The 22,042-nt window shown below is 39.3% G+C and overlaps 1 long non-coding RNA gene and 1 other non-coding gene across 9 annotated transcripts in view; both read right to left on the reverse strand.

Annotated features, from left to right (window-relative positions):
• Positions 1–9,855: 9,855 nt before the first annotated feature.
• The window catches only part of LOC144304894 (uncharacterized), a 103,417-nt gene continuing 91,230 nt past the window's right edge, over positions 9,856–22,042 (reverse strand). For 5 of the 8 annotated variants that reach the window (XR_013371879.1, XR_013371880.1, XR_013371875.1 and 2 more), the window contains 2 exons: positions 21,049–21,921; positions 9,856–10,148 (listed from right to left, as the gene is read on the reverse strand). This is a non-coding gene — a long non-coding RNA (uncharacterized LOC144304894). Of the gene's footprint in view, positions 10,149–20,268; positions 20,639–21,048; positions 21,922–22,042 lie in introns of all 8 variants that reach the window. The other 3 variants (XR_013371882.1, XR_013371876.1, XR_013371877.1) reach the window with 3 other exon arrangements.
• LOC144305011 (U6 spliceosomal RNA) lies at positions 20,296–20,397 on the reverse strand. Its single transcript, XR_013372042.1, has one exon. It is a non-coding gene; the product is annotated as a U6 spliceosomal RNA (small nuclear RNA).

Here is a 22,042-nt window from a genome sequence, read left to right on the forward strand (position 1 = left end):
GGATTTATGGGATCCCTGGGTGGCGCAGCAGTTTGGCGCCTGCCTTTGGCCCAGGGTGCGATCCTGAAGACCCAGGATGGAATCCCACGTCGGGCTCCCGGAGCATGGAGCCTGCTTCTCCCTTTGCCTCTCTCTCTCTCTCTCTTTCTCTCTCTCTCTGTGTGTGACTATCATAAATAAACAAAAATTTATAAAAAAAAATTTTTTTTAAACAAAGTGGATTTATTCAAATAATTAGAAATTGTTCTAAGAGAACGTTTCTTTAAGGTTGTAGCAGAATAGTAATTTAGTCTGTGAACTGCATACTATTCTGAGAAGTGTATTAAAAGTATACCTAGGGGATCCCTGGGTGGCTCAGTGGCTTAGCACCTGCTTTCAGCCCAGGGCGTGATCCTGGAGACACGGGATCGAGTCCCACATCGGGCTCCCTGCATGGAACCTGCTTCTCCCTCTGCCTGTGTCTCTGCCTCTTTCTCTCTCTGTGTCTCTCATGAATAAATAAATAAAATCTTAAAAAAAAAAAAAAAGTATACCTAGTGTGCTGAATACCTACTCATAAGACTCAAGTGCGGGTGATTCACAAGTTTTGAATAGATTGACTTCCCAAGTTCCTTGTCTATTTCTGAGCTGTGTGCTCCACTCTTGGATCATATTTTCACAAAGGAATGATGATGCACATGCTAAACAAGTCCATAGGCTCATTCCCCAAATTCTATTTGAATATGGCCACAAATCCAACCTTGAAAATAAAAAGGAGGGCAGCCCAGGTGGCTCAGTGGTTTAGCGCCACTTTCGGCCCAAGGTGTGATCCTGGAGACCGGGGATCGAATCCCACGTCGGGTTCCCTGCCTGGAGCCTGCTTCTCCCTCTGCCTGTGTCTAAGCCTTTCTCTTTCTGTGTCTCTCATGAATAAATAAATAAAATCTTAAAAAAAAAAAAAAAGAAAAAAGAGGGATCCCTGGGTGGCGCAGCGGTTTAGCGCCTGCCTTTGGCCCAGGGCGCGATCCTGGAGACCCGGGATCGGTCCCACGTCGGGCTCCCAGTGCATGGAGCCTGCTTCTCCCTCTGCCTCTCTCTCTCTGTGACTATCATAATAAATAAAAATTTTAAAAAAAAACTTGATTAAAAAAAGAAAAAAGAAAAGAAAAAGGAATGAAAAATTTCTTGAAAAATACTTATTACTAATAAAGTAAATAACACTTAATTTTTTAAAGAGTTTTTTTTTTCTTTAACTTCAAAACTTGCCATCAAGAGAAAGTACTTGTTTATATACAGAAGTTGGAGAAATGGTCAATGTGGAAATCGTGAGGGATACTTCTAGACACTTTCAAAGACTTTAGAGGCTAATGAGGAATGTTAGTTGATTCTCTCTCATTTCTTTTTTTTTTTTTTAAGATTTTATTAATTTATTCACGAGAGACACACACAAAGAGGCAGAGACACAGGCAGAGGGAGAAGCAGGCTCCATGCAGGGAGCCCGACGTGGGACTCCTTCCCGGGTCTCCAGGATCAGGCCCTGGGCTGAAGCCGGCGCTAAATCGCTGAACCACCCGGGCTGCCCTCTCTCTCATTTCTGAATTCACTTTTACTTGTGACTTTCCTCATCCAACCAAGGGGGGATAACTGATAAAAAAGGTTTTCCATAGTCACAATTCATTATTCAGCTTTGCTTTGGATCTTACAGCCAGAGGTTCTTTTCCCTGGAATTTGGGGTACATAATGCTTCAGACCACTGACTCCCCTTTCAAGTCCACTTAACCCAATATAAAATCAAACCATAGTAAAGAGAGAGGGCTGCCTCTTCTCATTTTTCCTTGCACATTCATTCTACAGCCATAGGTTCCCATGTCCAAACCCAGCATTGTCAGTATGCCTTCTTAAAAGAAAATAACATTTTTGCAGTTCTTATAAATCAAAGAGTTTCTGTCTCATGAATCAATGGATTTCTTTCTCAGTGTTTTACTTTTTATTTATTTTAAAAAGCTCAAGCAATTTTTAACCTAAACACCAATGTTTTAACTCAAAGTGCTCAAAGATCTCATAGCCCAGGTTTGATGATGGCCCAAATAAAATAATATATACACTTACATTTATAATCAATGAAGTTGATTTATAATGTAATTGGAATTCTGTAGCAGAAACTTCCCCAGTACCGATCTAATTTTTTAATAGGACTCTTCTATATTTTAAAAATCAAATCAGATACTTCAGAAAACTTATGATGGGGATGCCAAGCTCAGAAATAGAGTGAAAACCTAAGGAAAAAAAAACTTTTTTAAATCATAAAAAAGAAATAAAATTTTAAATGTAAATAAATATAAAGAAAGCAAAAAAAAGACCATAACATCTACAAACAAATAAATGCAGTTGATCCAAATCTTAGTTTTAAAGCACTGCACATGCAGTCCTTAGGAATGGCTTCCAGCTCACCGAAGAGAGAGTCCTTCACTACATGCCAAATTACAGCACTAAGGCAGATTGAGGGAGAAATATAATCAACCATTTGTTGATTATTTATTTTTTTAATCATGTCTTCAACCATCTACAGATGTAAAGAAGCATGTGGCCTCAGGCTGGAGCTGTTTGCAAACAGCAGGATTGCCTGGCCCAAGAAATGGCGCTTGCTGTGTGATGAAAGCTGCCCCTCTACAACCGTGTTTGGTTAGCACCTATGCCCTGCTGAAGTTGGCATAGCACATTCTTCATGGGCACGCTGCCAGCCTAACAGATGGGCATGAATGTAATCCTGCCAAAGAACCAGTGTGTGCAGTGAGCTCACAACTGTGGTTAGATTCCTTTCCAAGGATGTTGCATCTACTTAAGCTGCCCAGCAAAAAATTTATGACTTGCATATCTTCAAATGGCACTAATGAATATGTAAATTAATTTTTCAAATTAGTACTTCTCAAAGTGTGGTTCCCTGGACCAGCAGCTTTGGCACCATTCAGCAGACTACTGGAAATTCAAGTTCTTAGGCCCCACCTGAGACTTGTTGAATCAGAAATTCTGGGGGTGGAGCCCAGCAATCTGGGATTTAACAAGACTCCCGGGGGACTCAAATGCACAACTCAAGTTTGAGAACCACCGCTCTAAACCACATTCTCAAATGTTTGAGTTACTTGAGAAGTTTTTTTTTTTTAACTTATTTTTATTTATTTATGATAGAAATAGAGAGAGAGAGGCAGAGACACAGGCAGAGGAGAGGGAGAAGCAGGCTCCATGCCAGGAGCCCGACGCGGGACCCGATCCCGGGACTCCAGGATCGCCCCTGGGCCAAAGGCAGCCGCCAAACCGCTGAGCCACCCAGGGATCCCCCGAGAATTTTTTTTAAATACCGATGCCTATGTCTTAGGCCCAGAGATTCTAATATAGTTGGCATAGGGGGAAGCCTGGGCCTCAAGAGTTTTTAAATTTCCCCAGGTGATTCTAACGTGCAGCAAAGTTTGAGAAGAGTTGTTCTAACTACTCAGAATACCTCACAGAAGCGTTGAGGAGTCCTTCAGACCTTGGCAAATGCAGGTAAGTCTTCATTGAAAGAGCATTTATACAGATCTTAGCCTAAATAATTCTTTGATTGGTCCCTTCACTTTATTTTAAGCCCTTAGATGTTTATGTAATCTGTGGATTTAAGCAAAGCCCTATGTGTTCTGTGAGTCACTTTCAAGATGACTCTTCCTCACAGCACCATATTGAAGTTGCTCCAGATTTCAGATTTCAGTGTGCTCTTTCAATTTTATCTTGACGTCTTCTAATGTAATATCCCCAAACTCACTACTGGTACCTCACACCTCTGTGTCTTTCAAATGCTGAAACTTCATTTCTCAGCTAGGAGGAAGCCTCATATCCAAAAATGTAGGCTTCAGTCTAAATTGAGATTTAATTAAAAAATAAATAAATAAATAAGCCCCTGTAAGTTTAAAACTTACCCATTACATTTGCAATAGTACAAGTATTTGACTAAGAAGGCAAGAGTAGAAAAACTTGAAATATCCACCATTTTTCTGTGCTTTTACTCCCTATTTCACATGAAGGCACACACAGACATGATCATAATTGCACATCCCAGCAGAGGAATGGAAGAGGCTGCTGGCCACCTAGCAAGAGAGGGCAAGAGGGCAAGAGATTAGGATCTCACACACACTAAATTCACTGTTAGGATGCTCTGAATTGATGACAGTTCAAGTTCATGAATAAAATCTTAGGATTTTATCTTATGAGACAAATATTTGGTTTCCCTTCAACTTTTCAGCAACTAATCTATTGCAAAATGATGACGATAACCCTTTACACTACTATTGACTTTGTTAAGGTCCCACTTAACACTGAAAATAAAAAAGGGAAGTGATAGGTTGAATGCACCCAGCTTATTTTTTCTTTGTATATTTTTTTATTGGTGTTCAATTTGCCAACATATAGCATAACACCCAGTGCTCATCCCATCAAGTGCTCCCCTCAGTGCCCGTCACCAGTCACCCCATCCACCTGCCCACCTCCCTTTCCACTACCCCTTGTTCGTTTCCCAGAGTTAGGAGTCTCTCATGTTTTGTCTCCCTCTCTAATTTTTCCCACTTATTTTCTCTCCTTTCCCCTATAATCCCTTTCACTATTTTTTATATTCCCTGAATGAGTGAAACCATATAATGATTGTCCTTCTCCGACTGACTTACTTCACTCAGCGTAATACCCTCCAGTTCCATCCACGTTGAAGCAAATGAGTGCACCCAGCTTCTTGTGGTGGCATCTTGGTTCTGCACCCCCTACCAGCTGTGGGACCTGGGCAAGTAACTCAGTCATGTTGTACTTCAATTTCCCTACCCATCAAATGGAGAAATGATAGTTCCTATCTCATAGGGTGGTTGAGGTTCCTACCTCATTGGGTAACTAATATATAAAAGCCCAGAATAAACCAAGATTAAGTGGTCACTATTCTCATTAACAGTAGTTACATGTAATGACAATGTTGTGTGGACCTATTACTAGCCCTCAGCCTCATTTTCCTTGCCTTAGTCTCACCTGGCTCCAACAGATGAACCTACTGAGGTGTGATTATTCAACCATTCTAGCAGATGAACACAACAGGGCACAACAAAATCCAGGCATATAAGGCATGCTTTGCCCTCAGAGAACAAGGTTCTAGGCCGGGTTCAGCACAAAGCCCCTGGGTCCTGGGGTGGTATTCTGACTTAATGGTTTTTAAATGGGCTGTCTCTACACATGGCCAACAAACACATGAGAAAATGCTCCACATCATTTGCCATCAGGGAAATGCTCAAAAACCACAATGAGATACCACCTCACACCAGTGAGAAGGGGGAAAAATTAATAAGACAGGAAACAACAAATGTTGGAGAGGATGTGGAGCAAGGGGAAACCTCTTGCACTGTTGGTGGGAATGTGAACTGGTGCAGCCACTCTGGAAAACTGTGTGGAGGTTCCTCAAAGAGTTAAAAATAGAGCTACCCTACGACCCAGCAATTGCACTGCTGGGGATTTACCCCAAAGATACGGATGCAGTGAAAAACCAAAACACTCTGCACCCCGATGTTTATAGCAGCAATGTCCACAATAGCCAAACTGTGGAAGGAGCCTTGGTGTCCATCGACAGATGAATGGATAAAGAAGATGTGGTCTATGTATACAATGGGATATTACTGAGCCATTAGAAACATTTCTGGTTATACGCAGCTACCAGCGTTTAGCCAGTGTTGCTACATGACCTCAAATGAATGGAAACCGAAATGGCAATAGCAGCCACATTGAGAACAAAGAGCAGAACCATGTAGGCCCCAGTATTGACTAGGCATAAAGCAGGTCACCAGAAGAGAGGCATAAGAACAAGAACTAAGAGTGAGCACTAAAAATAAAACTGGGGCCCATGGTAAGGTTGTTTATAAAGGGACACCCTTCAGATAAACATCTGTGAAGGGAAGGGGACTATCTTAGTCTATTTGTTATAACAAAACATCACCAATTGAGTGGCTTATAAACAAAAGAAATTTATTTCTCACAATCCTGGAATCTCGAAGTCCAAGATCAAGACACCAGCTTGGTAACCTTTTCTGGAAAGGAAACTCTTTCTGGTTCATAGCCAGCACCTTGTTACTATGTCCTCAATATGGTAGAAGGGGCCAGAGAGCTCCGTGGGATCTCTTTTATAAGACCACTATTTCCGTTCATGATGCCTTTATCCTAATGACCTAGTCACCTCCCAAATACCCCTTACCAATACCATCACCTTTTGGGGTTAGGATTTCTTTTTTCTTTTCTTTTCTTTTCTTTTCTTTTCTTTTCTTTTCTTTTCTTTTCTTTTCTTTTCTTTTCTTTTTTAGATTTTATTTATTTATTCATGAGAGACACAGAGAGAGGCAGAGACATAGGCAGACTCCCCATGAGGAGCCTGATGTGGGACTCAATCCCATGACCCCAGGATCACGACCCGAGCCAAAGGCAGACACTCAACCACTGAGCCACCCAGGTATCTCTGGGGTTGTGATTTCAACATACGAATTTGGGGGAAACACAGACATTCAGATCATACCAGAGGCAGAAGTAGATTGGACAGAAATCAAGCTGCCTCAGCTGACTCTACGGAAGTGCTGAAGCTAGAATGGTCCTGCAAAGTTGTCCTCAAGTTGAGCTGAGATGTCAGTGTCTTTATATCCCCCGTTAATCAATCACTGGACATGGGCTGCCCTGGAAAGGGTATAATCTTGGGCAAGACCATTCTCCTTGTTAGGTAACTGCTAAACAGGCTAACAACTGAAGGCTGTCTGCTGACCACACTCCTAATAGCTGGCTAATACGTTCCATTAAAAGAGAATCTGAATGGTGTGTAACAGGGATAGACAAAGTATGTAGAATAACGTGGAATCCTAGTGGTACGTGCAACAGCGCTCTCTTCCAGGTCAGCTTTCAGCGTGAGTTCCCTGACCAAACATATTAGTCCCACTTTCAGAGTTTGGTTGATGGCCACTGACACAGGAAAGTTGCATTTTCTCAGGACAATGCCCAGTTAGCCTTACTTGGCATGGTCTGAAAGAGGGGATTGGTCAATAAAGCCATGGAATTTTTCCAGACTCTGCAGCAAGATACTGGTTGTCACATTCTCTGTTCTTGGGTGCTCAAGCCCAGGGTTAGGTGGTTAAAATGTTCAACCTTCTGGCTTAGTTTCATTCCACTGGTCTGTTAAAGAGAACCTAACATGGCTATGTTTAGGTGCTGCCTCTCTCTTTCTCTCATCAATCTTGCCTAAAAGGGACAAACAGTAGCCTCTATATAAATCTCTGTCATAGAAATTGAGTTGGTAGGAATGGGTTTTTGACACCAGTTCTGGTTTATTCAGTCGTCCAGACCTGCCTTGAATGCATTTGTTTGGCTGGGACTCTATCAATTCACCTAGTCTTGGTTGACCTATTTTTGCAGGGACCATGTCCCTGATCCCTGCATGCTCACTAGGATCCTGTTTTCACCTGAACCAAAATGATGTCACCCATTGAGTTTCACCAGCATAGCTACTGCTCAGGAAGTCTTGCTGCAGGATCCCAGCTCACCTTATCTAATGCCTTAGTTTGAGTTTTGTGATTTGGACTTCCGGTCCAGCTTCCTTGGAAATTGATGAGGTCAGTCCCCCAAACCCTTAAAAGCTTAAGTTTATTCCCATCTCCTCATAGGCCCACTGTTAAGGGTCCAGGATGACCACTGGCAAGGTATACATTCCATGACACTTTGAAGCCTCTTAGAAGGATGTTTCCAAAGTATAACTTTGAGGAGTCATATTGCTACAATAATTCTATTTTAGCCATATACAGATGACAGACCTTAACCCACAATCTCCTCGGCTTCCTCTCTTCCCAGATCTTAGTCTTTACTCCCACAGATATGGTCATTTTACTTCAAACTTCAAGGAAGTATTCCTCTAAACATAGCAACCCCTTTGCTAGAACATGGCAAAAGATGGTAGCCCAACATCTCAGACTCCCTTGGGAGCCTCCCACTCAGGTTTGGTTTCCTGTCTGGTTTGTGTTCCTTCTGCAGTTGACTACACACAATAAATAGTTTACACTTTCCAGGCTATTTGGGGTAACTCCGGCTCCCAATACTCTGGGCATGGTTTTGTCATTTTCAGGTTTGCTGCATAAATAATATCCTAACCATTTAATACTAATAGTATTTATTCAAAAAAGATGCTGCCCACATTCACAGAGACAGAAGGTAGAATGGCGGCGGCCAACGGTTGCAAAGAAGGGATGGTGGGCAGTATTTTTTAACAGATACTGGGGCACCTGGCTGGTTCAGTCAGTAGAGCATGTAACTCTTGATCCCGGGGTTGTGAGTTCAAGCCCCATGTTGACCATAGAGCTTACTTTAAAAAAATGGGTATCGAATTTGGGAAGATAGTGGTACTAGTGGCACAACAATGCAAATGGCCCTGATGCCCCTTACTCTACACTTAAAAATGGTTAAAGCAATAAATTTTGTTATGTATATTTTATCACAATTTTTTAAAGACTCAAAGCAGCAATATTATTCTTTCATCTTACTCCTATTTTAGTCAGTTGGTTTGGTAGCAAGGGAACAAATATTCACTCAAGTTTCTACAAGTAATGGCTGTTTCTTGTAAGAGGCTGGAGCCAGGACCACATGGCAATCAGTGAACAGAGACCTGACTGGAAGAGAAACCCAAGGACCCTCAGGGGCAAGAGCTATGACTCTTCTCTCAAGTGCTCCACCACAAACATGCCCCAGCCTCTCCCTTCCCTGCTTCCTCCCACGTCTTGCTACTTCTTGCACTAAAAACTGAATCCCTCTACTCTGTCTTTTCTCCTTCTTCTAGCTTCTGCTTAATTATTGTCTCACTTTCATCAGAGTGTGGCTTCCTTATAACCCAGATTTGATCTGGGCTTCTATCCAACATTATATCCCCTCTATTCATCCTTTCTTATCAGTTCTTTCTGATTCCCACCTCATATTTTGTTTCCCAAATTAGGTTCCCATGAGTATGTCTGTGATTAGTCTGGTTGTCCCTCATCAAATAGAGCTTTTTGAGCCAGGCCACCCCACATGATGTCCCCAGCCTGCATTGTGGCTCTCTTCTAATACACATGAGAAACAGATTTCTATGGTGCAAAAACACAGCCACCTTCAATTGCCTCTTTGGCAGAGGTGATAGGCAGAAAAGAAACTGTGATAGCCATGCCCAGTACAACCTCATTTCTATACCTTCTTTCATTCTGCTCTAGAATAATAACCACTTTCCAGGCAGAGTCACAGTAACTGCATCTGGGTCAGTGACATCTTTGGCATATATTTCAGGTGCATCTCTACTATGTGATGCAGCTAAAGACCACATGACTGACCTAGAGGTTATATCAGCACCAATACCTGCAGAAACCTCCCCTCCTCTAGGAATCACCAGTTGTACCCATATCAGAGAGCATGGCTCAGGTGAGTACTAAAATCTATTTAAAACACTTATTTTGGGTTGCCTGGGTGGTGGCTCAGTGGTTGAGCTCTGCCTTTGGCTCACGTCATGATCCCAGGGTCCTGAAGTTGAGTCCCACATCAGGCTCCCCACAGGGAGCCTGCTTCTCCTTCTGCCTATGTCTCTACCTCTCTCTGTGTGTCAATCAGGAATAAATAAATAAAATCTTTTTGAAAAATAAAACACTTAGCTTTATTGTATGACACATTTTTACCCCTGCTAGTTAATGATTATGTTCCTGATTTGTGCATAACAATAATCCAAAAACTTCTTTGGACAAATCTATCATTTTTAGTCAGCAAATTATTTTTGGTTCTTGGTTATTAAATCTTACTAACATATCTAGCACATTTGGCCTATAGCGAGTGCACTCATTATTAATGTTTTAAATAGCACATAATAGTTTATTGTGTGGGCAACATGCTAAGTGAGATATTCTGCAAAGTTGGAGATACAGAAGGCTATTTCTTGAGACATCAGATCTGGCTGGCTGGGTCCTGGAAAGCAGACTAAATTCATCAGCTGGCTCCACTCCAGCTCTGCAGGGCTTGAAGCTTCTGGGCAGGAAAACAGGCAGAAAAGCTGCATTGTGGGTGCCCCCAAGTGGGTACATTTTGATGTGCATGTTGAAGATTTTCTGGTCAGCTCTTCTCATATTAGGTCATGTCTGTGAAGTATTTTTAAGGATGATAAAAGCTATTAAAGTATATATGTTTTTCAGCATACGTGTCTTATTATATATTATCAGCTGAAGCAATACTTAATGAATCAGATTATCACAAATCATTTATTTTCAAGCAAATATAAGAAAAATTTCAAGTTATGCTGCCTTTTAAAAGTTTGGGATAGAAAAAGGATGGACTTTAGTGTCAGACAAAACTTCACTTTGAACTCTTCGTCCCTAATAAATTGTGTATCCTTGGGCAATCCACTTACCCTCATTATTAAACTGGGAGTTAAGAGTATTTGAAAGGGGTTGCCTGGGTGGCTCAGCAGTTGAGCATCTGCCTTTGGCTCAGGGTAGGATCCCAGGGTCCAGGATCAAGTCCCACATGGGGCTCCTTGTGGGGACCCTGCTTCGACCTCTTCCTGTGCCTCTGCCTCTCTCTCTGTATCTCTCATGAATAAATAAATAAAATCTTTTTTTTAAAAAAAGAGTATTTGAAAGAAACTTACCTGATGGAGCTATTTTAGATAAGACAATGCATTTAATGTGATACGGAGAGTGTCTAGCACATTATAAGTGCTTAATAAAGTATCATTTATCATTTTTTTCCTGTAAACAATATTATTTGATTTATATATGCAAAGTAAAATATTTTTATTGAGATTATTTGAAATTCTAGGAGTTCCTGAAAAGTTTTTCAATGAAACTCATCTCTTGCTTAAATTAGCAATTTATGACTTATGACTGAGAACTAAACAATGTGTATGATTATAGTAGTGAAAAAGAGTGAGGTTAACCTGTAGTCCTTAAAATTGCCAATGTCATGAGAGACAAAGAAGAAATAAGAAATATTCTAGATTATAACAGGTTATGAGACACAACTAAGTACAATATGTAATTCTGGACTGGATCCTGTATTAGAGGGACAAAATTCTATAAAGGACCTTACTGGGACAACAGATGAAAGTAGAATGTGGACTGCAGATTGAATAAAAATATTTTATCAGAGTTAAATTTCCTGAATTTGGGATCCCTGGGTGGCGCAGCGGGTTGGCGCCTGCCTTTGGCCCAGGGCGCGATCCTGGAGACCGGGGATCGAATCCCACGTCGGGCTCTCAGTGCATGGAGCCTGCTTCTCTCTCTCTGCCTCTCTCTCTCTCTCTCTCTCTGTGACTATCATAAATAAATTTAAAAAAATAAAAATAAAAATAAAAAAAATAAATTTCCTGAATTTGATAGGTAAACTGTGATGACAGAATCTATCTTCATGGTTGTATAGTTGACATATAACGTTATATTAGTCTCAGGTGTATAGCATAATGATGCGATATTTGTATATAGAGCATCTCATCTTCTTATTCTTAAGAAATATACATAGAAATATTAAGGGGCATGATGCATGCAACCTACTCTCAAATAGTTCAGAAAAATGTGTACTATGTGTGCATGCACATATAGATAATAGATGTCTATGACTATAGACAACTCTATACATATGCTCTGTGTGTGCATATCTACAGACAGAATAAGAATATGAAAAAGTATAGAAAATGGTAAAAATTGATGAATCAGGACAGAAGAATAATAGTAATAGTAATAGCTGCTCTCTTTTTGCAATATTTAAAGTTTAACAATCTAGGTTTAAATATTTTATACAAAAATTTGAGAAGACACTGAAGTAGTCCCCTCAAAAAATATCTGGTAGGAGCAGCTGAGTGGTCCAGTCGGTGAAGTGTCCGACTCTTGATTTTGGCTCAGGGTCATGATCTCAGGGTCATGAGATTGAGCCCCAGTCAGCCTCTGCACTTAGCATGGAATCTGCTTAAGATTGTCTCTCTCCCCCTCCTTCTGCCCCTCCCCTCTACTCTTTCTCTCTCCCTCTCCCTCTCCCTCTCTTGAAAAAAAAAAAAAAACACAAAAATCTGGTAACTAGTATTTGAGACAAACCCACGAAATTAGTGCAAATTATTTGGCAAATTATGCTACATGTTAAAGGAACGTCTACTCTCTAAAGATCACTGGACTATATTAACTAATTCTTTTTTAAATTGAGAATTAAGGCATATGTGTTTTTCATGAGGAAGAAAAATTATGAGCTGTAAGAGCTCAAAGGGACCTCAGAAATCACCTGATCCAGGCTTCTTTCAAAAACAGAAAATCATTCAGAGTTCCCTAAAGATACAGCACCTACTTTTAATCTACAGGTTAAATCACTTGATATTCATTTCCTGATGATTTAAATGATATATAACTCATTATTCTGAAGTCTATAAATAGAAAGAATCAACTATTTATTCCGTCTTGTCTGTCCTAACTGTAATATAAGGAAATAAAAATAGATGATATGGGAAAGCTCTTCTTTATAGAATAATTTGAGCTAATAAATGAATAAGAAATGATAGAAAAAGAATATTGTCATACTTCAATCCTAAGGAATAATGGATCTCAGAAGTAATCATAAATGACTGCTAAAATCATCAAGTAAAAAGCTGATGGGAAACTTTATAAACTTTATTGAGGCTGACCTCAATGATCAATTTTTTTTAAAGATTTTATTTATTTGAGGGATCCCTGGGTGGCGCAGCAGTTTGGCGCCTGCCTTTGGCCCAGGGTGCGATCCTGGAGACCCGGGATCGAATCCAACGTCAGGCTCTCGGTGCGTGGAGCCTGCTTCTCCCTCTGCCTATGTCTCTGCCTCTCTGTCTCTCTCTCTGTGTGACTATCATTAAAAAAAAAAAAAGATTTTATTTATTTGAGAGAGAAAGAGTGAGTGAGAGAGAGAGATCACAAGCAGGGAGGAAGGGCAGAGAGAGAATCAGACTCCTCACTGAGCAGGGAGCCCAACGCAGGACTAGATCTCAGGACCCTGGGACCATGACCTGAACCAAAGGCAAACACCCAACCAACTGAGCCACTCAGGCACCCACATTGATCAATTTTTTTAATATCAGAAAAAAGACAGCCAGACATTATGTATCTCCTAAATGATGCACATAAGAAGTACTCAACACCACCTGTAAAAGATATTTTAAGAAGAAAAAAAGCTGACCAAGCCTTTAGATCCATCTATCAATTTATAGAAAGTATAGAGTTCAGATGAACACGTTAAATGACACCATGAGGATAAAATTAGCAAAATCCAGAATGTGGAAAATTCTATATGCTAAACAACCAAGTTTCTTCAACTAATAAATCTGAAAGAAGAGTGAAGGAGAATCTACAGGTTAAAACAGACTTAAAAGACATTGTATAACTAATTACAATGCATAGAACTTGTACAGATTCTTCACTTTAACCAACCGTTAATATTATGAAACAATCAGAATATCTGAACACTGAATGCATAATTTGGTGATATTGAGAAGTTATTGTTAGATACTTAAGGTATAATAATGGTATTGTGCTTATGTTTTTCAGGAAAGAGTCCTTATAGAAACTCACACTTAAACATTCATAATTTAAATGTTATGACTTCTGGGGGCACCTGGGAGGCTCAGTCAGTTAAGTGTCTGCCTTCAGCTCAGGTCATGATCCCAGTGTCTGGGGATCCAGCCTCACATAGGGCTTCTGCTCAGTGGGGAGCTTGCTTCTCCCTCCCCCACTCCCCCTCCTTGCGCACTCTGTCAAATAAATGAATAAAATCTTTTAAAATGTTTTAAATGAATCTTTAAAAATAAATAAATGTTATGACTTCTAAAATTTGTTTCAAAATCATATGGAGTAGACATGGAAAGAAGTGGTTGAGAGGAAGAATAAAAGATATGAGACCATGTGCTAACTGTTGAAGTTGGGTGATGGGTGGGAATCAATATACAATTCTCTTATGCATGTGTTTGAAATTTCCATTATAAAGCTTTAAGGATTATTTTTTTTTAAGATTTTATTTATTTATTCATGAGAGACACGGGGAGGGGGGAGCGGGTGGGCAGAGACACAGGCAGAGGGAGGAGCAGGCTCCATGCAGGGAGCTCGACATGGGACTCGATCCCAGGTCTCCAAGATCACGCCCTGGGCGGAAGGCAGGCACTAAACCGCTGAACCACCCAGAGATCCCCTTAAGGATTATTTTTAAAATATTGAAGTAGCTATGTGTTTACTGAAATTGAAATACTACTAATACATACATTTTTTGAAAAATCAAAGTACAACTTGTTTGTTTTTTATTATGGAAAAATATATATGTAATTTACCATTTTAATCATTTTTAAAAGATTTTATTTGAGAGACACCCCCCATTTTAAACATTTTTAAGTGTATAATTTTTAAGCAACAGTAAGTACATTCACATGTTCTACAACCATCATCACTATCCATTTCCAGAACTTTTCAACATCTGAAACAGAAACTCTGTACCCATTAAACAATAATTCCCCATTTTCCCTCCCCTCAGCTCCTGCTAGCCTCTATCCTATTTTCTGTCTCTATAAATTTGCCTATTCTAAATACAACATATGGGTGCCTGGGTGGCACAGTCAGCTAAGCACCTGCCTTTGTCGTGGGTCATGATCCCAGGGTCCCAGGGATGGAGCCCACTGTTGGGCTCTGCTCAGTGGGGAGCCTGCTTCTACCCCACCCTCTGTGATTTCTCACTCTTGTTCTCTTTCAAATAAATAGATAAAATCTTTATTTTTAAAAAAGATTTTATTTATTTATTCATAGAGACGGAGAGAGAGAGAGGCAGAGGCACAGGCAGAGGGAGAAGCAGGCTCCATGAAGGGAGCCTGACGCGGGACGATCCAGGGTCTCCAGGATCACGCCCTGGGCCGCAGGTGGCGCTAAACCGCTGCACCACCTGGGCTGCCCTAGATAAAATCTTTAAAAAATAAATAAGAATAGCACATAAATAGAATTGTACAATATTTATCCTTTGGCATTATTTCACTTAGCATGTTTCCAAGATTCATCCATGTTTTAGCACATACCAGAATTTCATTCCATCTTAAGGCTGAATAATATCCCATTGTGTGTGTATACTGCATTTTGCTTATCCATTCATTTATTGGTGGACATTTGTGTTGTTTCCTCCTTTTGGCTATTGTGAATAATGCTGCTGTGAACACTAGTGCACAAGTTGTCTGCTTGAGTACCTGCTTTCAATTCTTTTGAGCGTATACCTAGAAGTGGAATTGCTGATCATATAATTATCTGTTTAACTTTTTGAGGATCCATCACACTGTCTTCATCAACAGCTGCACCAGGTTGCATTCCTACCAGTAATGCACAAGGAGTCTGGTTTTTCTACATTTTTGCCAACAGTTGTTATTTTCCTTTTTTAAAATAATAGCCATTCTAATAGATGTGAAGTTGTATGTCATTTGATTTGCATTTCCCTTGTGACTGGTGATGTTGCACAACTTTTCACGTGCTTATTGACCATTTGTATATCTTGTTTGGAGAAACACCTATTCCTTTGTCCATTTTTTAATTGGGTTGTTTGGGATTTTTCATCGTGTAGTTGTAGGAGTTCTTTACATATTCTAGATATTAATCCCTTAACAAATATGTGATTTGTAAATATTTTCTTCTGTTTTGTGGGGTATCTTTTCACTCTCTTGACAGTGTCCTTTGATGCACAAAATTTTTAATTTTGATGAAGTCCAATTTACCTATTTTTTTCTCTTGTTGCCTGTGCTTTTGGTGCCATATGCACGAAATCATTGCCAAATCCAGTATCATAAAAATTTTCCCTTATATTTTCTCCTAAAAGTTTTATAGTTTTAGATCTTACATTTAGGTCTTTAATCCATTCTGAGTTAATGTTTGTACATGGTATAAGGTTAAGAGTCCAACTATTTCACATTTAGTTACCAAATTTGCCCAATACTATTTGTTAAAAAAAAAAGACGAATTTTTATTAAAATTTTAAACTATATTCATACACTTTCATGTAAAAACATAGTGAAAGATCTGGCTATATATATATATATCCTTTTTTTTTTTTTTTTTAAAGTAGGTTCCACACCCAATGTGGAGCTCAAACTCATGACCCAGAGGTCAAGAATCACATGTTTTACCGAATGAACCAATCAGGCACTCCTACACTATATTGTTAGTACTAATTACTTCTGGGAAGAAAATAATTTGGGGAGGATAATATATAAGAGCTACAGTTTTTGCTCTATATAATTTTATATTTTTAAGATTATTTTGTTAAGTCTGTGTTCACATATTACTCACATAATTTTTAAAAGGTAGCTCTAGTGGGGTATTTTTCCTGTTTTTAAGAGAAAGTTGATTGGCTGTTGAAGCATGGGACAAGTAGGCCAACGGTTGATATTTGGCAAGCTAGAGGGCCAAATTAAATAAAAAAGGCTGAGGCTGAATTGCAGCGTGGGAAGAAATTAGCAGATCTCAAGGGTAATGCTGTTTGTCCAGATAATCTGGCAGTAGCAATAGCAAACAGAGACAGTTAAGAAGACTTGATCCTAGTTCTTAACCTTCCACCTACCCACAATCTTTCACCCTGATTTGTTTTGTTTTTAAGCTTCAGCTGTATTTGGATAGCATATATTTTGCTATTATATGTAAGGGGTAACTAAAGACTTAAGAGATCTCTGTGAACTTTGCCAGACCAAAGCAGCCAAAAATACAAAGAACATTTTATGTGATGGTTTTTGGAGGATGGGAAGTGGCCTGTTTTGGCTAGACCAGAGAGCTTTAATAGCAGACTGGCAAGAGGGCAGGGGGAAAAATGCTTTCATTTTTTATTTTTATTTTTTGAATGCTTTTAATTTTACATTAATTAGTATGTATCTTATTCTAGAGTTTTCTTTTTTAAGATTTATTTATTTATTTATTTATTCATTAAAGATCCAGTATTAAAGATTTTCCCTTATGTTTTCTCCTGAAAGTTTTATGTTTTAGATCTTACATTTAGGTCTTTACTCCATTCTGAGTTAATGTTTGTACATGGTATAAGGTTAAGAGTCCAACTATTTCACATGTAGTTATCAAATTTGCCCAATACTACTTGAGACAGACAGACAGACAGACAGAGGCAGAGACACAGACATGGGCAGAGGGAGAAGCAGGCTCCATGCAGGGAGCCTGGGTTTCCAGGATCATGCCTCGGGCTGAAGGTGGCGCTAAACTGCTGAGCCACCTGGGCTGCCCTATTCTAGAGTTTTCACCAAAGAAATCTCTTTGGAAAATAGTCTCACAATTGTGTATAATAAATTAATAAAATGCTTGTTGAATGTATGACACATGAGTCTGAAGAAGCAATGAAGACAAGTAGACTAGGTAAGAGTAGACTCACTAGTAAGACAGTGACCTAAATAGGATTTCAGTGGGGGAAGAAAAGAAAGGAATACATGGGACCTGCTGCCCAGTAAGTGCCTGAACAAGACCCCTGAATAGTCAAGAAATGTGAATATAGAAGCCTATGACTTTTACACTCTAGTGAGCTATCAATGAAACTAATTCATCACTGGACTGACACTGTCTCACATTTCTTGGCGCTCCCTCTGTTCCCATTCTGGCTAACACCCTATCGTTGATGACTCTCTTCTAGCTGCCCTCTTCCTACAGGGTTTTATACCCTAAGAGCAACATGGAGGCCAACCTAGAGAGATATTCCTAGCTCTTCTCCTAGAAGTCAATGTGGTTCTGAAAGTATTCCATTGCTTTATGCTCAACAGCATTTCAGCAATATTATACATCAGCTTCTGGTATCTACCTATCCAGAGATACCAATCTTCCCTTCTGATACACTTCTGTCCATTCACCTGGCTCTTTTCCTATCCTCCCATATTTTAGGTGCCCTGAATGGACCTGGTCCTATGACCTAGCCAGCCAACTAGTCTAGTATACCTTCTATGCTCTTGGAGATCATGCCATCATTTGTCAGAGCACACCCCTGCTGCTGCTTATCTCCCTGGCCTTGTACTAAACTGAGATCTATTATGAATGACCCATCCCATACAATGCCAGGCAGTTCAGCTGCCTGAATCCCAAAATTACGTCCTCACCCCATCTTTGATTTGTCCCTCCAGGTTGATAACCTGTGACTGGAATCAGACAAGAATTTGACTATATTAGTTTCCTGTGGTTGCTACCACTGGGCCAACTACCACAAACACAAATTCTTTTCTCTTTTGGAGGGACAGAATGCTGAAATGGGTCTTACTGGGCTGCACAGAGTCATGATAATCCAAAATTCAAAAGAAAATGAAGTATTACTTAGCATGGTACACTTGTACCATACGAAAACCTTGTAATTCCCAAAATTGATGTAAGACCCTATATGTATCACACAGCACTAAGACTAGGAATATGGCCCTTTAAGACTAGGGCTAGAATAGCAGAAAAGTTTGACAAGCAAGAGTCTTCTCATACATCTTGTTAGTGTTGCAAAACTTCTTATCTCTTAACACTAAGCTGAATATCTGGGTCCACTGAATACAGATGGATTTAATTTCTTAAAGGAGAATAGGACATATAATTGTAATTGATTATCTTAAAAGTAGCTGAAATTGACATAATGCCTTATAATCACAAAAAACTCTAGCCAAGATATAGATGAGGTCTACACACGTGCACACATATATAGTGCTTTAAAACAAAGATAGTCTGGGGCACCTGGAGACTCGGTCAGTTAAGTGCCCGACTGGTGATTTCACTGAGGTCATGAGCTCATGGGTTGGAAGATGGACCTCCAGGTTCTATGGGAAGTCTGCTTGAGATTCTCTCCCTCTACTCCTCCACCCACTCACTTGTGCATGCACATACACTCTAAAATAAATAAACTTTTTAAAAAACTAAAACAGGAAAAAAAAAAACTAAAACAGGGATAGCCTTCCATAGACAGATTAAAGTCATGTATAATTTAAAAAGCATTGTGTCAGGCTATCTCCAAGCCCATCACCAAGAACTAAAAGTCAACATTTAATAATGCTTCCTTGGGACACCTGGCTGATTCAGTCAGTAGAGCATGTGACTCCTGATCTCAGGGTTGTAAATTCAAGTCCCATGTTGCGTATGGAGATTACTAAAAAATAAAATATTTAAAACATAATAATAATAATGCTTCCCTTTGGGTTAATTAATGCAAATACCACAGACTGGATGATGTAATGTATTTTATCAATGATTGTGAATTTTTTTTAAAGATTTTATTTATTTATTCATGAGAGACACAGAGGCAGAGACATAGGCAGAGAGAGAAGCAGGCTGCCCAGGGAGATTCAATCCCAGGACACTGGGATCACAACCTCAGCCTAAGGCAGATGCTCAACCACTGAGCCATGAAAGGTGCCCAATAATTGTGAATTATTAAAACTTTCCTAACTTATGGGTTTTAAAATGTTAAAGAAATTCCCACTTATGGTAACTTCTCAAATAAATACAGTGGTATGTGAAGAAAAAGTTAACAGTTTCTCCCTTCCTTCCCCAACCTCGTTGCTCAAAATTTACTGAGTCTCTATTAATGGGCCAAGGGTGTTCTAGACTCTGTGGTCTATAGGAATGAACAAAATAAGGTCCTTGCAGCCATGGACTTAGAGACTGATGAGAAAGTCAAACAAATAATGGTAGTAGCATTAAGTGTTATAAAGAAATATAAAGATATGTAAGGAATTCAGAAAGGCCTCTCTTAATGGGAGACTTGAGCAAAGACTTGAACAAAGTAGACTCCTAAACCAATTGAATATACAGCGGGAGGTGGTCCATGCTAAAGGAACCAACGTGCAGCTCTCTGAGGTGGAATATGGTTGGCGTGTTGGAGGAATAGCAAAGAGACCAGCACACATAAAGTGGAGTGATCAAGGAGCTATCTTTTTATCCAACTATAGAAACTCTTTGTATTTACCCTATGTACTTATGATATCAGCTAGACACAGTTAAATTTATCTATTTCATTTACTTTCAATTATTTAGGGATTTTTAAAACTTTACGTTCATAAATGGTTTGCATAGTTCCAAAGTCAAATCTACAAAGCAAAGTATATTCAAAGAAGTCTGGCTTCTATTATTATTTCCTCCACCCTATTTCTTCTCCCATGAGTAACCATCTATGAACCTTTTAGTTTTTAAATATAGGAAATACGTTTGTAATTCCACTTCTTAGATGCATTAACTTTTTAGATGCATTGACATCCACCACCACCCCTGCCCTACCTACCTTCTGAGGTAAATGCTAGTATAGTGTAAAAATATGGAATATTTGAGTTTATGTATTGTCCTTGAATAGGGACCGTGTTAATCTTCTCTATCATTATAATGCTGGTATATGTGCTGCTGAAGCAAGCACTAAAAGATTAATATTTTCCGTGGATAAGGGTTCAGAAGCTGGACACTGGCTGGAGAGAGATGGCTTCAGTAGGTGCTGCCATGGAAAAACTTGCATAGTCACTTGTCACTATGAGGATACCAGGTGCTTGCAGAAAGAGCAAGTTTCTCTGAATGGACCAAAGGCAATGAAAAAAGAAGTGGAAGGGAACTGCAGATAGACATTGCCTACTTCACAACTTGCTTCAGTTTATGTTCCATTCCTGCCAATATTAAGTTGTATCAGAGAATGGATCAGTAAAGGGCTTTAATGTTTTGGTTTTTCAATTAATTTATTAAGCACATGAGATTATAAACACAGAGTCCTTCAAAAGCACATAAAAATGTTTGAACAAACTCATGTCACAAATCAAAAAATATTCTTCAGTTTCTCTTAGATTGAATTTTGCAATACTAGAAAGAAAAGGCATTCTAGAGGTCATCCTAATTTGTCCAAAGAGACTAATATCTTCGTCAAAAGAGAAAAAAAATTATTTCATATTACTTTGTATATACTAAGCCCTTATATATTGAGCAAAAATTTATTAAGTAACTACCATGTTTAACACTCTCTTAGGTGCTATGGGAGACATAAATATGAATTAGACCTAATCCTTGCCCTTGAGAATCTTACCATCTGTGCCAGTTATTAACTTATGACTTCTCAGCTACAAATGCATCCTTCTTTGCTTTACTTCCTTATCTAGAGCTGGACCCTGCAGGCATTGCTGCTTTGATAACTGGCAAAATGTTAGGCTTTCCCAAGAGAGGGCAATGGAAAGATCCTGTAGGGGCAGAGCTGGAGGAAATGACTTTTCTTTCTTCTGGTCGGAGCCCATGGGTTGGTTTGCAAGAGAGGTCTGGTTATGTTCACTTCAGCAGTCTTCCTGGTTCACTTGTGACTGGTGTCTCCAGCAAGTTCCTTCACCACAAGTGGACTCTATGTGCCTGTGACAGCCATATCCTCTCCTCTAAATTTCTAAATTCTTCCTTTTTGTTCACTCTTCCTCAGCCAAGGGTAGTAGCTATTCTGACAGTTGTTAGAATCTACTCTATCCTTCTTAGTAGATACCTTTTATTGGTTAACAATCTTTACATTAAGTTTTCTTTGTTCAAATTACTAAAATGGTTCTGTCTGCTGGCTGGTCCCTATCAGACATACCATGGAATAAGGAAAAAAGACAGATCCAAGTTAATGAAAATTCTGTCACGACTATTTCTGCTGTAATCACAGATCAAAGACCAAAAAGCACCAGAGATGTAGATCCATAGCATTATATCTCAGTTTGTGTTGTGTTCAGCTGCATGTAATAGAAGACTGACTTCAGTGGCTTAAACAGAGGCTTTTTCTTGTATAACATGGAATCCATAAATAGTTAATAGCTCTACTCAAAAAAAAAAAGTTTAAGAACTCAATCTCTTTTGGTTTCCAACTTCTCCATCCTTAATGTTTGGTCTGTACTCATGGGTGCAAGATTGTTGCTTTACCACCAGATACCAGATCCATCTTCCAAGCAGGAAAAAAAAAAGGAAAAGGAAAAAAAAAAAAAAAAGAAATGAGCCAGTTAGATCTATATGCTTTGCATGCATTCTTAGAGTCAATACCAAGTAACTTTAACTCACATATC

The sequence above is a fragment of the Canis aureus genome, chromosome 34 (assembly GCF_053574225.1).
Source record: "Canis aureus isolate CA01 chromosome 34, VMU_Caureus_v.1.0, whole genome shotgun sequence".
Lineage (NCBI taxonomy): Eukaryota > Metazoa > Chordata > Mammalia > Carnivora > Canidae > Canis > Canis aureus.